Here is a 17,033-nt window from a genome sequence, read left to right as displayed (position 1 = left end):
GTTAAATTATAACTAGCCTGTTGTTGTCGTGACTGTTCTTATTTGAATAAGGAAATTTGTCACTTTCCAATCCTCTGACAGGTCCCACGTATCGAAGAACAATTATGGCAAACCTTCCTTCAACTCCACCCTCCACTTCCTTCAGCAGCCTGGGGTGCAAACCATCCAGATAAGGTGACTTCTACCTTCTTTTCTTTGGGGGAGGAAGGAGAGGAGGAGGCAACCATATGATTTGGGCAACTGAAACACGACAACTGCTGCCGCTAGCAGGGGTTCCATTTCTGCAATTTCTCTCAAACTGCACAATCACAAGTGGTGAACTTGTGCATGCAGTGTTGGCACAGGTGCAGTGCACGCCCAAGTGGGAGTGACATGGGAAAAGTCACTGATAGGTGAAGTTTGGGGATGCAAACCACAATTACATCTGGCTGCACAAGTCGTCTTTCTTAAAATATCTCAAACAAATTCAAAATTTGTGTGCGGGTTGGTGGGGGGAAACTCAGCAAAAACTAACTCTTCCCCCCCCCTTGTCCACCTAATTATGACATCAGGACAGTATAATGGCCTTTGATTCTGCAGTCAGCTTGGTAACTTGCGATGTCACAAAGGGTTCACATTTGAAAAATGTTATCAGATAAGTGAGCATCAAAACCCACACCATATATAAAATATTTACCAAAAATTCAAAATATAATCCCAGTTGTTGGTAAAAATATAACTTGCCTTTCACATATACAAGAGTCAAATCAAGAACTACCATTCAAGCTTAAGATTTATTACCTAAATTAGCTCACCTTTGAGCCATTTCATGCAACCCAATGCAAATCCTATCAAAGACAAAACGTAATCTTAGATATCTTTATTCATCACTTCAGATCTTAGAAGACATGAAACTTGCTGCGTTGCTCTTGCAGAGAGCCAGCTGAGACACCTCCTTCTGTGCTCTGCTTTTCTATGATTGATGTGGAGATGCCAGCGTTGGACTGGGGTGAGTATAGTAGGAAGTCTCATAACGCCAGGTTAAAGTCCAACAAGTTTATTTGGTATCACAAGCTTTCGGAGCGCTGCTTCTTCATCCATCTGATGAAGGAGCAGCACTCCGAAAGCTTGTGATTCCAAATAAACCTGTTGGACTTTAATCTGGTATTGAGAGACTTCCTACTATTCTATAATTCTCTGACTACTGGCGACAAACCAAAGTGGGTAAGGCAGCCAGACGGGCCACTCAACTAGAGACATCATACCAAACTAGAATTAGTAGCTTGCATTTGTCTGTCCAAAGACAGGACTTCAATCGACATCAAGACTATTTCGTTTATTAGCTCTTCAATCAGAAATCAAACATCTTTGCAAATATCCTAATATCAGGGCAGTTCAGGATTCTTCCCACAAGGTAACATTAGTCCAAACAAAAAGCAAAATACTGAAAATGCTCGAAATCAAGAAACAAGAGGAAATTAGAAATGTATAGCACTAGCAGTGAAGCTTCAGTCAATCAAATTTTCACATTAGTAAACTTTACATTAAAACATCTTTGGACTTATTGGTTTGTTGTTTTGGTAAAATTAAAATCATCTGCTGCAGTGTTACAACAAACACCATTCTGATCAAAATGATTACTTCCTCCTGGGAAACCTCCTCTGTAAGGAGTCTAACAACACCAGGTTAAAGTCCAACCTGTTAGACTTTAACCTGGTGTTGTTAGACTCCTTACTGTGTTTACCCCAGTCCAACGCCAGCATCTCCACATCAAAACCTCCTCTTGCCAGAATGCCAGGAGCGACAAGATATCTAATTCTTCTAGAAGCTCAAACTGGAGTAGCCTTTTATTTCTAAATGAAATATTTAATATCATGCCCTTGAGACAACAATCTTTAAGATATGCTCTTGCAAAACCTTTCACCTCAAACAAGAAAACAGCTCTTAAGTGTGTAGAGTAGTTAGTTATAAAAAATGCAGGATACACAATACTTTTGAGAAATGAAAGCGTCCCCTAAACAACTGATTATAAATCAGCAAAATGACTGTACATATCAACTACAGTACCACTAGACAGTGAACAAAAAAGGTTTTCAGTGTCTGAGGACTAGTAAATTATAATATGAATTGAGCCTCTCAGATGATCCAATTTGCATTCATCATGAGCACAGCGAGAGTCTCATATACCCTCATCTCTTTTATCTACCAATCCAATCTTGGATGTTGACAGCGAGGCTGTCTGAACTACTACTCCTGGAAGTTTCTGATTCTTTCGAGGTCCAAACCTTAGATTTCATCTTGTAGAACATCTTATTCATGCCCCAGTACAACAATCTACTTCTACATACTTAAACATCATCAACTCTTCAACATAGTCTCATGAAAAATGATCAGATCACTGTTTCAGCAATGTTGGTTGGAGGGCAAGTGTTGGCCAAAACAGAGTTCTTCAAAACTATACCATGAGGTTTTTTTACGTGAACTCAACAGCAACAAGGGTCTTGGCTTAATATACCATCTGAATGATGGCACTCCTGACATTATGTCATTCCCTCGGTAATGCAGTGGAGTGTCAACTTTAATGAGTTTGTCTAAATAGTGAGACTCGAACCCTCAACTTTCTGACTAAGGCGAGAGTGCCCCAACTAAGCCACAGCTCTCAACTTCATCAACTACCAGCTTTTAGAATTATATTTTAAGTTCTAAAATTTATTTATTAATGTCACAAGTTTACATTAACACTGCAAATGAACTTACTGTGAAAATCCCCTCGAGGCCACACTCCGGCGCCTGTTTGGGTACACTGAGGGAGAATTGAGCATGGCCCATGCACCTAACCAGCACTTTTTTAAGATTGTGGGAGGAAACTGGAGCAACCGGAAGAAGCCCACACAGACATGGGGAGAATGTCTGTGCAGAGTTTGCACAGTGATTCAAACCGGGAATCGAACTCTGGTGCCTGGCATTGAGGGGCAGCAGTGCTAATCACTGTGCCACCATGCCACCCCCCACCCCTCCTTTTAATGTCAAAACTATAAAACATCCACAGAGGGTGCACCATCTCCTGCTCGAGCACGAAAAAAGGATTTAACAGTCAAATTCTATATATGGAGCAATTCCAAAAAGATAATTTTCATTTCTTTCCATTGCCTTAGCAGTTTTGCCCTGCCGGGGCTCAATTTTCAAAGATTGATTTTATGGTTTAAAGGCAAAATGAATTTCAGTAATTTAAAACACTTATACCCATTTCTACATCCTTGAATCGCATCAGAGTGAGAAGAGCTCGACATTTTTGGGAAGGAAATTTGAGGCATTTGAGTCGTCTTTTGATTTGGAAACCAAAGTTGCTGAAGTACAGTTTACTCCTGTTGATTTACTAATAAGTAATTCAAATTAAGCAGCAGCATAAAAAATTCAGGAACGGTTTTTTGCTTGGAAAATAAATTGAACCCAAGTAAAAATGACTGAATTAAAATGAAATGCTTGACGTCACCCAATGTTGAACTTGAAAGGCACGGACAACTTTCAATATAGACCTAGCTGCTTATGTGAATACTAATTAAAGCACTATGTTCCACCATTTTACAGGGAAACTTGGAGATTGTAACAGGAAGTATAGGCATTCTGTTCAACAGATCAAAAGCTCCATTTCAAATCAATATGGGTGACGTGTGTTCTTGTTGTTTGGAAGCAGCATAAATTCGGTACAAGGGGGGACCTAGTCTCTGGAAATCCATCTGCCCATGGCATTTTATGTCTCAAAAGGCTCTTGATGCACATATCACCTAAGCAAATACTTCAGTCCCTATTCAGAGTCAGGTTGGATGCTTCAATCTGTTTCAGATCCCTTGCCTTTGCAGAAGTACAGAAAAATGCCTTAATTCCACTGGGTGAGGAATACTTTTATCAGTCCACACTTATGTAAATGGCAGGGGCAGGCAATATTGTACTCATTAGCAAATGTCAATTCTTGCTTTCCTGTTCTATTGATGAGCTCCTAATTTGGAATTTATTTTTGGATTTGATCAGCTCATTTATCCATGGTCATGGGGCAATTAGGCCACTTCTCTAACCAGATACACATGGCAGAGCAACAATGGAACTAGCAAAAGGCAAGTGATCCCATTATTGCAAATACTTGTCAGTTGGTAACACCAGTATTGACCAGACTCTGAGTGCAGTTACATCGACCACTACCATCTTGCAAGTCTGAACTTTAGCTTAATTCTCTATCCCTTACTCCATCTCTTCCAGCTTCCCCTCAAATACATTTATACAATTTATTTCAATCAGTCCCTGTAGTAGTGAGTTCCACATCTCCACCCAAAGAGTGAGAAAATTTCTTCCGAATTCCCTACTGGATATCTTGTTGACTATCCTATCTTGACTTTTGAGAAATTTCCAGGAGGTAGGCGAGCACCATCGGTAGGCAAAATACTACATTTCACAACTTAGGCAGCCAAGTCAACAGAAACTGAGTAATTGAAAGACACAAGATCTACCCAACAAGTTTCAGAACAGGTACAGGCAGCAATAGCAAGGGGATTGTGGGAGAAAAAAGATATTCAGCCCTCAAATAGTCACCAATGGAGACCCAGTGATGATTGTAGTGAACAACTAGTTTTTTTGGGTGGTTTAGCAAATCTCCACAATTCTCCATATCTTGTCTTTATCCAAAAGGTTAATGGGACCATTCTAGATCAGATTAAAGTATGTTCATCTCTTTTCCACATTCAACGACTGCTTCAGTTTTCTTAGCTCCCCACGCTGTGGAACATAAGTTGTAGTTTGCCTCCCGATAGCATTCACCCACTCATTTGGAGCACCAATACTAATCTACTCCCTAGGATGTTTTCTCCAGTTCTATAGAGCCCATCACTAAAAGTGGCCCAGACAGTTCATCATCCAAGTCAGGAGATAAACATGGTATTTCATAAAACTGCAAACAGGTGCTTCCTCTGATACATGGCTGATAGTTAACAGGTTACTGCAGATATTAAGAGTAGATCAAAAGAACAAGATGCTGCAGATGCCAGGAGTCAAAAAGCAAAAACAGGAAAGCTAGAAATGTTCAGGTCAGGCAGCATTGAGAGAAAAACAGTCATCTTTTCAGGTCTTTCCCCCATTCTCAGGCTGCAAAGTATCTTAGAAAACTGACATTGAGAAAGTACTCTACCTTGTCAGGTATCACTTCTTCCCTTTTCATCGATCCCCCGCCAGTTATTAACACCGGTTGTGCCCCGTATGTAACTTATTTCCCATTTATCAATCCTTTTGTCTCCAACCTAAGGAATGTCACTTCTCATTCTCTAACCAAATCTCATTCTCTAGCTGAGTATCTCGCACAACATTTTATTTCCACTTTCTTTCCTTTCGCTCATCTTCCTTCCCTTGCTGAGTTCTCTCTCAATTGCTACGCATCTGTAATGTCATCCGGGCCGGAGGAAGAATTTAAACTCCAAATACTGGCCTGCTTTGCCCACTGATGCTGGCTGGCCTGCTGAGTTAATCCAGCTTCTTGGGTTTTATGTTTCGAGAATAGATTAGTCAGGAAGGAGGATCTTTGTAAACATGGGGAAGGAAAGGAGCACAGGAATGTCCCAACAGCAATGAAATACAATCGAGTGCAATATCCTAATGCGGTCAATTGACGCAAAGCTTGCAAGCAAACCTTTGTGCAACCATTTCAAAAAAACAAGGAAAGCACACAAAGAAAATCGCAGAAATTCGTCAAATTCTAAGTTCTTTGCTCCCTTACAATGCATTTGAAACGCATCAGCTCGCTAGCACACAAAGTACCAAGATTGTATTTGGAGATGGTGGGTACAAAGTTTAAAGTTTTTAAAAAAGTTTTAGTGTCACAAATAGGCTGACATTAACACAGCAATGAAATTACTGCGAAAATCCCCTAGTCGCCACATTCCGGCACCTGTTCGGGTACGCGGAGGGAGAATTTAGCACGGCCAATGCACCTAACCAGCACGTTTTACAGACTGTGGGAGGAAACGAGAGCACCCGGAGGAAACCCATGCAGACACAGGGAGAACGTGCGAACTCCACACAAAGTGACCCAAGCCTAAATCGCACCCAGGTCCCTGGCGCTGTGAGACAGCAGTGCTAACCACAGTGCCACCCTATAAGGCAATATAAAATTATTGCATATACATTTAACATCACTATTTGCACCCAGAACTTCAATATTTTGTCTTATACAATTTGTGCTCGCAAGCCACAGTCTAAGTTAGCACTATATGAACTGTAGCGCAATATGTTTTACACAAATGTAAATATATTGTCTTGACGCAAGACAAGAATTTCTAAAATGTCACTATCACAGATAAATGACAATGTGTTGTCGGATAAAGAAACAGACAGGAAACAAAATATCCCTGTAATACTCAAATTTTTCTTCTCACAATCACTTCCTGCCACACGTGTCCTTCTGGGTATATTTGTTCCCCTCACAGCTGTAATTAAAGATCAATAGCAAAACAGTAGTGATACAAAGCCATACAGTTCCAAAAGCAATAAAATATGGCAACAGTGGAAACATTTTCCAAGAACCTGGAGAGCAAAATCAACAGCCAGGAAAGATGCAACACTTCACCAGCTTCAGTAAACTTAAATCATTGAACTGCATTAAGTTAAAACACAACAATCCAATTTCCTGTGTACAAGATACAGCAAAACTGACTGACCAGGATCCATGGAACTGTACTCCAGAACAGAAACAACACAAAAATGTAGAAGACAAAATAAGTAATCTTCATTTTAAGCATTTCCTGGTTTTAAAATGTCACCCGTGATACTGCAGGCAGTACCAGGGCTAACATTCTGAACGCAGATTACAACACTAACCTGCTCCTCCCCTGTAATTTGACTATTTCATAAACAACCAATTGAACACTGACAAGCACAACAAAGCTAACGATTGCATCAGTCTTCTTTCTTCTGGCTGATGTTGATAGAGCAACAGTCATAATTTTACATTCAGCCAGTTAAGCCAGGGGCGGCACGGTAGCACAGTGGTTAGCACTGTTGCCTCTCAGCGCCAGGGACCCGAGTTCAATTCCAGGCCTGGGTCACTGTCTGCGTGGAGTTTGCACCTTCTCCGCGTCTGCCTGGGTTTCCTCCCACATTCTGAAAGATGTGCTGGTCAGGTGCATTGACCTGAAAGGACTGTGGCGGCTCGGGGAATTCACAGCAACTTCATTGCAGTGCTAATGTAAGCCTTAGTTGTGACTAAATAAACAAACTTTACTTTACTTAGATAATTGTGTCAGGAATAGCTAAGTGTATCACTGTGATGTCTCTTCCATGTTTGTATTGCATCAGTCACACAGTCAAGGGACATGAAGCCACCAGGGTTCCAAGTACACCAGGGAAGGTGGTTCCAAGTACACCAAGTGGCGGTGGTTCCTTTCCACATATTTATTATACAACTGAATTTGCAACCATTCAAATAAACAATTTTTAAATAATGACAAATATCACAATTTCCAGAGGCAAGTAATGTTTTAAAAAACCAAATACATTAACAACTGGATTAAATGCTGTTCTCAAATGGTACACAAGTTGACCCATCAAATCATTCAATCCAAAAAATCCAATTCAATGGATGGAGAGCAAGATGGTTTGTAGCGAAGAGATGACTCAAACTGGAAGCGCCAAACCTGATCCAAAGTGGAATCCTTACAATAATGTCATAGCGACTCAATATTTTTGATAAACTTATGTCAGATAACAAAGATAATGGAGTGGACTCATTTTAAAAATGTTTTGATTGTGATTAAAGGTATTCTTGAAGAATTAATGAATTTAATAAAACTTGTCATCGGGATTTAATTTGAATATCGTGTTATTTTTCCTTCGCATTTCAAAACTGTGATCATCTGCACCAACACTTCACATTTTGACGAAGGGTCATCCAGATTCAAAAGGTTAGCTCAGCTCCCCCTCCACAGATGCTGTCAGACCTGCTGAGATTTTCCAGCATTTTAAAGTTTATTTATTAGTGTCACAAGTAGGCTTACATTAACACTGCAATAAAGTTACTATGAAAATCGCCGAGTCACCGCACTCCGGCGCCTGTTTGGATACACTGAGGGAGAATTTAGCACGGCCAATGGACCTAACCAGCCAGTCTTTCGGACTGTGGGAGGAAACCGGAGCACCCGGAGGAAGCCCCCAGAGACATGGGAAGAACGTGCAGACTCCACACAGAATTTTGGGAAGAATGTTAAGGTTTCAACGGTCAACTTATATGCCACAATTTACAGTACTTTAATATTTACACATCTGCCAAGTTCAGCAGTTGAAATTCAGAGACAGAGACCAGAAGGCTTTCAGGAGTCACTCACCTGCATCAAGGCAGGAGAGAAGATTCACTTCAGCACACAGACAGACAGGAGGACGCTTATTGCGCATCCACTATGTTCAGACAAAGCCAGATTTAGTTATTTGCTACCTTCTCAACTCTCAGTCTATTGTATACTCCAATAATCATGCCTATTAATTATACAGTACTATCTAAAATCTAACATGCATTCGTCAAAAGTTGTGTTCATCAATGCTCATCCAAATAGTGCCAGAAGCTACTTGGAGTGGACAGAAATGCAGATGATAACAGTTAACATATTCATCTGTCATTGAGATTTTGTTGCTAACAGACTTGAAGTCATTCCCATACCAGAACAGGAATTAAGATCAGAAGCATTTATTTTTCCATTAGATACACTATTGGTGGAGTGACCGAGATGACCAAGAAAACTTAAGACAATACATAGAACATAGAACAGTACAGCACAGAACAGGCCCTTCGGCCCACGATGTTGTGCCGAGCTTTATCTGAAACCAAGATCAAGCTATCCCACTCCCTATCATCCTGGTGCGCTCCATGTGCCTATCCAATAACCGCTTAAATGTTCCTAAAAAGTGTCTGACTCCACGATCACTGCAGGCAGTCCATTCCACACCCCAACCACTCTCTGCGTAAAGAACCTACCTCTGATATTCTTCCTGTATCTCCCACCACGAACTCTATAGTTATGCCCCCTTGTAATAGCTCCATCCACCCGAGGAAATAGTCTTTGAACGTTCACTCTATCTATCCCCTTCATCATTTTATAAACCTCTATTAAGTCTCCCCTCAGCCTCCTCCGCTCCAGAGAGAACAGCCCTAGCGCCCTCAACCTTTCCTCATAAGACCTACCCTCCAAACCAGGCAGCATCCTGGTAAATCTCCTCTGCACTCTTTCCAGCGCTTCCACATCCTTCTTATAGTGAGGTGACCAGAACTGCACACAAATACACGACTCAAAAAGTCAGCGCTTTCTGTATAAAGACGCAAATTTATTGAACCAGTGGCCGCCAGGGGATCAAAGGGTTAAGTGGCTCTGGCATAGAGCGACAGAACCTCTGATGATTCTAACAATATATTCAAAACACAAATCAATTATAGATTATCAATCATTTCCACCTTACAATAACTTTAAATCAATCTTCAAGATACACAAATGAACAATAATATGTCAAATACTTTGGCCAATCGCATTCCACTCCTCAACATGATGGTATTTTATTAGTCCGTAAAATCCAGAAGCTAACTCCTGTTTTGGCTAACCTCTGCACCCTGGTTGCCTTGAAATCCAAGACATTTAGCCCAGAGCCTTAAAGTTCACTGCCAAACCAGACAGTCTTGTGACACCACATTCTGGGCATCAGTCCATCTCGTCTAAACAGTGAATTAGCCCTATCCAATTATAATTAAGTGTTCTAACTGTTCTTCCATCCAAAACTTATAGTTGATAAACCTTGCATATTTCCACGGTTCAAATATTCTCTTGAAATATGACTTCGCCCTAATGGCTTTTACCACGATGCTTTGTGGTAAAATGTTTTTTTGACCACAGGTGTACAATATTCTTTAAAATCAGTCATACATTTAAAATATCAACACGTGTCTCACAGTCATAATCACTTGTTTGAATTAATACTGCATCTCATGTGTAAATTTCCTCATTGGCTTATTTTAAAGTTATTTAACTGAATGCTGCAAGTTCTGTCGGTGCCTTAATGTGTACTGATTTTTTAAAATCTCACTAATCTTATTACCCCACTTCACACACTGTGAAGTAAAATAATTAAAATCTACCTTCCAAATTCAGAGGCAGAAAATGTAGGTCAACCCAACTTCCTCGCCTCCGAATTGTCACACTCCAGAGCAAAACTAAAGATGGCAAGACACTCTGGTTCATGACCACATCAAATCTCAAGTAACTTTGACATTTACATGCTTATCATTCACTGACATTTAGCCAGAACTTGCTTACAGGAATTTAAAAAGTCTTATTCCAAAGCTTGCACTTGATGAACAGCTGTGATTTGCTCTGAAATGCAGAAATTTGCAGCAGAATGGTTAATATTTAGCTCAGCATGACAAACAAGTGGCATTAGCCATTTATTACACTTGGCCATAAACTTACTGTAGGATTTTGCACTGGAACTTGTGATTAGGAAACAATCTTGGCATGGCATCCTCTATTGAGGATCTGGGATTACTTGAACAGGGCAAGCAACTGTACAGCGTCTTTATCCATCAGACTGAAACAGTGCAGTCTGAACCACATTAGCTGGGCATGTGCTGCCCCAGAATCCGTAGAAAAGTTACAGCACAGAAAGAGGCCATTCAGCCCATCTGGTCCATGCCAGCAAGAGGACACCCTGGTGTCCTTTCTAATCAGACTTGTAGTCTGATTCATACTTCAGTAATGTGAGTGCTGTTAGCTTCACCACTGTTTCTACAGCGATATCTGGCCCATTATTGATCTCTGGTGCCGCCCAACAAACATCATGGCAACTGGGTAAATGACCCCGCTCCTTTTTTTCCTGACGGCAAGAACACAATTCCAATTCCATCACCACCAGTACTTAACATAGGTACTCATTTACCAAAATGTTAAACATTCTACAGAACAGGGGAAACAGTGACGTGGCGGTAATATCACTGGGTTATTAATCCAGAGATCCAGGTTAATATTCTGGGGACAAAGGTTCAAACCCCACCATGACAGCTGGTGGAATTTAAATTCAATTCATAAAATCTGGAATTTAAAGTTAGCCTCAGTGGTCATAAAAACCGGCCTGGTTCACTTGTCTCCTTTACGCATGGAAATCTGTCCTGCATGTGACTCCAGACCCTCAGCATTGTGATTGATCCTTAACAGTTCTCTGAGATGGTGTGCCAAGTTACCACAGTTCAAGTGTAACCATGAATGGGCAAAAAATCCTGTCCTCACCAGAAATACCCACATCCCAGGAGAAAGGAAAAGCTACCTTTATTTAATATAGCAAAACCTGCCTTGAAACCTGTGTCATTTTTCTTTCTGATGCCCCTGAGTGACCATATTAGAACAGACAATCAAAAGGAACAAACGCTCAAAAGCTTAATTAAAGAGACAGGGTTGCCTTTAAAGGAGGAGGAAAAGATAAAGGTAGAAGTTTGAGTTATGCGTGTCTTGTCTGCTGAGTACAGGGCTTCCTGCAGGAAGAATTACTGAGGTCAGTCTTCTAGTCACCAGATTTGGATATACATGCACTTTCCAGCAGGGCAACAGTGACGAATTTTCCCTCCGTCACCCAGAGTATGGAGATCAGTATCACTGTTTCAATTGAGAAACTCAGCACCGAGCAGGGAAATGAGGGCGAGACTTTCATTTCCTAGATAACAATATCACATCATTCAACCATTAGGTACTTTGGCGATTCTTTGCAAGTAACTCATTTTTAAATGTTAAAAGAATCATATTCTGAGGGAATGATACTTAGCATGAAATATTAGCAACAGGATTACTTTAAGAACTTAAATCATAGAATCGCACAGCACAGAAGAGGCCCTTCAACCCATCGTGCCCACACCAACACATTAGAAACTCCTGAACTCCCACCTAATTCAAGGTGAGAGGCAGAAGGTTTAGAGGGGCTGTGAGGAAAAGCTTTTACCCAGAGGGTTGTGATGGCCAGCAATTGGCCCATAGCCCTGAATGTTATGTGCCAAGTGCTCATCCAGATACTTTTTAAAGGATGCGAGGCAACCCGCCTCTACCACTCTCCCAGGCAGCACATTCCAGACCATCACAACCCTCTGGGTAAAAGCTTTTCCTCACAGCCCCTCTAAACCTTCTGCCTCTCACCTTGAATCTATGTCCCCTCATGACTAACCCTTCAACTAAGGGGGACAGCTGCTCCTTATCCACTCTGTCCCTGTCTCTCAATCTTGTTCACCTCGATCAGGTCGCCTCTCAGTCTTCTCTGTTCCAACAAAAACAACACAAGCCTACCCAACCTCTCTTCATAACTTAAGTGTTCCATCACAGGCAGTATCCTGGTGAATCTCCTCTTCATCCCCTCCAGTGCAATCACATCCTTCCTAAAATGTGGTGACCAGAACTGCACACAGTGCTCCAGCTGTGGCCTCACCAAAGTTCTATACAACTCCAACATGACTTCCCTGCTTTTGTAATCTATGCCTCGATTGATAAAGGCAAGTGTCCCATATGCCTTTTTCACCACCTTACTGACATACCCTTCCGCTTTCAGAGATCTGTGGACAAACAAGCCAAGGTCCCTTTGTTCCACAGAACTTCCTAGTGTCCTACCATTCATTGAATACTTGCTTGTTAAATTACTCCTTCCAAAATGTATCACCTCTCACTTTTCAAGGTTAAATTCCATCAGCCACTTATCTGCCCACTTAACCATTCCGTCTATATCTTCGTGTAGCCCAAGACACTCCGCCTTTATCGCTTCTCGGCCTTTTGGCTAAGATCAAGTGTAGTATCGACATGCTGTGCTTGGTTGAAGTCATTAGGTTACATTTTAGCTTCACTTGAAGCAATTTTTTAAAGCGGCATCTCGGCCTTTTGGCTAAGATGCAAATGAGATCAAGCCTTGGAGGAGGAGCTATGCCTACTCCAATCAGCTTGGATCATGTAGATCAAGCCCAAGACAGGAGGTGAGAGCCCTGTCTTGTCAGCTTGGATCGGGAAGGTCTCAACTTGTTGAGACTCTGAATTGGACTTGATTTGATTGAATTGGAATAAAACCAAAAAAAAAAAGACACTCCGCCTCACTGTTAACTACCCATCCAATTTTTGTGTCGTCCGCAAACTTACTAATCCTACCCCCCACATGGTCTTGTTGTTTATATAAATGACGAATAATAGGGGCCCACAGATCCCTGTGGCACGCCACTGGCTTCCAGTCACTAAAGCAGCCTCTGTCATCACCCTCTGTCTCCTACAACTGAGCCAATTTTGAATCCACTTTATCGAATTGCCCTGTATCCCATGTGAATTTACCTTCTTTACAAGTCTCCCACGTGGGACCTTGTCAAAGGCTTTGCTGAAATCCATATAAAACTACATCAACTGCACTACCCTCGTCGACACACTTGGTCACCTCCTCAAAAGATTCTTCAAATTTGTTAGGCATGACCTCCCTCTGACAAAGCCATGCTGAGTATCCCTGATCAAGCTTTGCCTCTCCAAGTGGAGATAGATGCTCTCCTTCAGAAGTTTATCTAATAGTTTCCCTACCACTGACGTGAGACTCACTGGTCTATAGTTCCCTGGTTTCTCTCTACAACCCTTCTTAAATAGCGGAACCACAATAGCTGTTCGCCAATCATCTGGCACCTCCCCTGTGGTCAGAGAGGAGTTGAAAATTTGGGCCAGAGCCCCTGCATTCTCCTCCCTTGCCTCCCACAGGAGCCTAGGGCACAATTCATCTGGACCTGGAGATTTATCTACTTTTAAGGCTGCCAACACCTCCAATACCTTGTCCTTCCATATGTCAATTTGCTCAAGAACTTCTCAGTCTCTCTCCCTGAATTCCAGACCATCGTCCTCATTCTCTTGGGTGAAGACAGATGTGATGTATTCATTCAACACTCTACCAATGTCCTCTGGTTCCACACACAGGTTGCCCTCTTTGTCCCTAATGGGCCCTATTCTTTCCCTGGTTATCCTCTTGGCATTGATATACTTATAGAACATCTAGGGATTTTCCCTACTTTTACCAGCCAGCACTTTCTCATATCCCCTCTTTGCATTCCTAATTGCTTTCTTAAGCTTCACCTTGTACTTTCTATACCTCCCTATTGCCTCCACTGATTTGCTCCCCTTGTACTTTTTTTTGAAGAGATTAAAATTAAAGACTACATAGCGATTTATCCTGATCCTAGTTAACACCAGTAAAATATTGCCACCAGCAAGATAAAAAAAACACCAAGAAATAGATCTCAAATGAAACCTTTCAAAAAAGCTCCGAAGCCTAAGGCAAAAAATGAGTAATGCTTTTGCCATTAAAAATGGTCACGGAAGACGCAAATACTATGCTCCAGCACTGATGCACAACAATATGTGAATACAGCAATTCAGTTATGCATTAGCTTGACTCTAATCATTAGATTCCTGCTTCAAATGGCTTGCATTGTTCTAGCATCTTCAATGCAAAACACATCCCACATCCAAGGTGACAGGTATCAGTCCGGGGTGGAAGGGGTAACAGACCAGAGAGATGGTTGAGGTGGCAATCCTAAAGGGTAGGACCAAGACAGTTGAGGCTCAGTCACCAATGATTGGACAAAGGGGAATTGCACAGATTCACAATCACCTCAAATGATAGGAATGTTCAGAAGCAAATACTAGGCAAGAGCATACTGCAGAGATAATAGGAGGGAAAAATATAGAGGAAATAATGTACATTGTGTTTGCAAACACAGAATCAACTGGAGTTTATGAAGCGTGCCTGGCATGAGTTAGTAACAGCATAGTCAAGGCTTCATGTGATAGACACATAAATGGACTTGCATTTATAGAACCATAGAATCCCTATAGTGCAAAATAGGCCATTTGGCCCATCGCGTCTGCACCAACTCTCTGACAGAGGATTTTGCACAGGCCCTTGCCCCCACCTTAATCTCATACATTTACCATCCCACCTAACCTACACATTTTGGGACAATAAGGGGCAATTTAGCTTTGCCAATCCACCTAACCTGCACACCTTTGGAGTGTGGGAGGAAACAGGAGCGCCTAGAGGGAAACATCTTTATATAACGTCTTTCATGACCTCGGCAATCAAGCCTGAGCATGACAACGGGGTTTGGGGGGGAATAATTCACTACGTGAAGCATTTTGGGATGTTTAAGATACACAAGGTGTCACATTAATACAAGGTTTTAAGTGGAATTTGATTGTCAATATACAGGCACATGCTTTTCTAAATGTGCAGGCACTCGAGGCCATGGGAACACTAATTTGAATGATTGTTAATTTACAGCTGAATTCTGAATACTGCATCCACAGACTAAATTCAGACAATAAAAGCTTTCGAGATTAAGGGAGTTCTAGCTCTCACGAGGATTCCAGTTCAAGCAGTTAGGATACAACTGGGTTGTACAAACTAGCAGTTGCCAGATTCGTTCCTAGCTCAGCTTGGGTGACAACTTGGGTCGCAACAGCCTTTAGATGTCCTTGGATTGGGAAAAACACAAATAATAAACCTACTCCTGTGCTGTGAAGGACACAGCATAGAACTGGATGGGGGGGATCTAACCAGATGGGAGGACTCAAAAGAAAATAACCACTTGGGGAAGGAAGATTCATTAGTAAGTGCCTTTGGGGCAGGGGAGGATAGGGTGAAATGAAAAACCAAGGGAAACAATTTCATGCAGCACCATTGGAAAACAGGGTTGGTTTAATTGTAATCAGAAGCATGGCGACTTGAAATTACAGCAAACCCATCTTAAAAACAGGCAGTGATTACTGTTTTGATAACAAAAGGTAAAATAGGTAAACTACGATCAAGGCGGGTGGGAATTATCATATTTGGATAGCCAGCCACGAGAAAAAAAACTCAGTATTTAACGAGGCTGAAAAAATTACAGGAATTAACGCAGGGTTAAAAACTTTACGTACTTTCATTTAAAAATTAGGATTATTCATCCCCTTCAGGAAAAAACTTGCTAGTCGGGCAACACAAGCTTCTAGCCACAGAATCATTCAAGTACTCTCATACTGCAGGAGAAGCACAAGATCAACTGCCCACACATCTCTCTACTCCAAGGACTAACATAAACGACAACATTGCAACGACATAAGGGACTTGGTAAAAGCCTATAAAACTGCATATGCGCTGAGTAAATCAAATCTCAGGAGCCAGAGATTGCATTAAAACAAAGGAATCTCAGGTGAGGATGGGGAGGAAGTGAGAAGTTTCCCTTCCTATTACACAGCAGTGAGCCCTCAAAGTGTTACGTAGATACAGGTCTCTTTTTTCCTTCCAAATTAATTTGCACATTCTGCTCCATTCTTTTCCCATCTAGTCAATTGCCCTCTCTTCTGTCAAATAGTCTCCATGCACCTGCCAGCCTCTGGTACCTCAGGACTCTCTCGCTCTCAATTTTTTGCCCAAAGGCCAAGCACGCCTAAATGTCTGAACGCAGTGACTGTGGTTAGCACTGTTGCCTCACAGCGCCAGGGACCGGGTTCAATTCTGGCCTCGGGTGATTGTGTGCACATTCTTCCCGTGTCTGCGTGGGTTTCCCCTGGGTACTCTGGTTTCCTCCCACAGTCCAAAGATGTGCAGATTAGGTGGATTGGCCATACTAAATTCTCCCTTAGTGTCAGGGGATTAGCAGGGTAAATAACCAGGATAGGGCCTGGGTGGGATTGTCGTCAGTGCAGGCTCAACGGACCGAATGGCCTCCTTCTGCATTGTAGCTCTAAATCTAACATCCTTTATCAGCTACTGTGGAATAGTTTACTATAACACTGATCACAAGATATGCCTAAAACAATTTAAAGTGCCTGTATGGAATTACAATATACAATTACTGTATCCCGCTAGTTAAAGACAGTCTGAACCAAACAGAAGGCTACCCCAGCTGAGAACTTACCCAGAGGCAATGGATCAGACCAGCCACTTATCTGTACAGCTACACACCATGAGTTGCACTTACCGACTAAACTAATGAGCAATTTTTAAAAAAC

General features: G+C 41.7%; 1 protein-coding gene and 1 non-coding gene across 4 annotated transcripts in view; one reads left to right on the top strand and one right to left on the bottom strand.

The window, feature by feature from the left end:
• Nucleotides 1–17,033, bottom strand: part of slf2 (SMC5/6 complex localization factor 2) — an 86,184-nt gene that overhangs the window by 44,943 nt on the left and 24,208 nt on the right. The window contains exon 1 of one of the 3 annotated variants that reach the window (XM_078223137.1): nucleotides 6,678–6,791. The exons of the other annotated variants lie outside the window; for them this stretch is intronic. The gene's annotated coding sequence lies outside the window, so the exon portion shown is untranslated. Of the gene's footprint in view, nucleotides 1–6,677; nucleotides 6,792–17,033 lie in introns of those variants that run through there. 3 annotated transcript variants of the gene reach the window in all.
• Nucleotides 12,779–12,977, top strand: LOC144501071 (U2 spliceosomal RNA). The gene has a single exon (XR_013499047.1). It is a non-coding gene; the product is annotated as a U2 spliceosomal RNA (small nuclear RNA).

This window comes from Mustelus asterias, chromosome 11, assembly GCF_964213995.1.
Source record: "Mustelus asterias chromosome 11, sMusAst1.hap1.1, whole genome shotgun sequence".
In the NCBI taxonomy this organism is placed as follows: Eukaryota; Metazoa; Chordata; class Chondrichthyes; order Carcharhiniformes; family Triakidae; genus Mustelus; species Mustelus asterias.
This window is presented reverse-complemented; position numbering and strand designations above follow the sequence as displayed.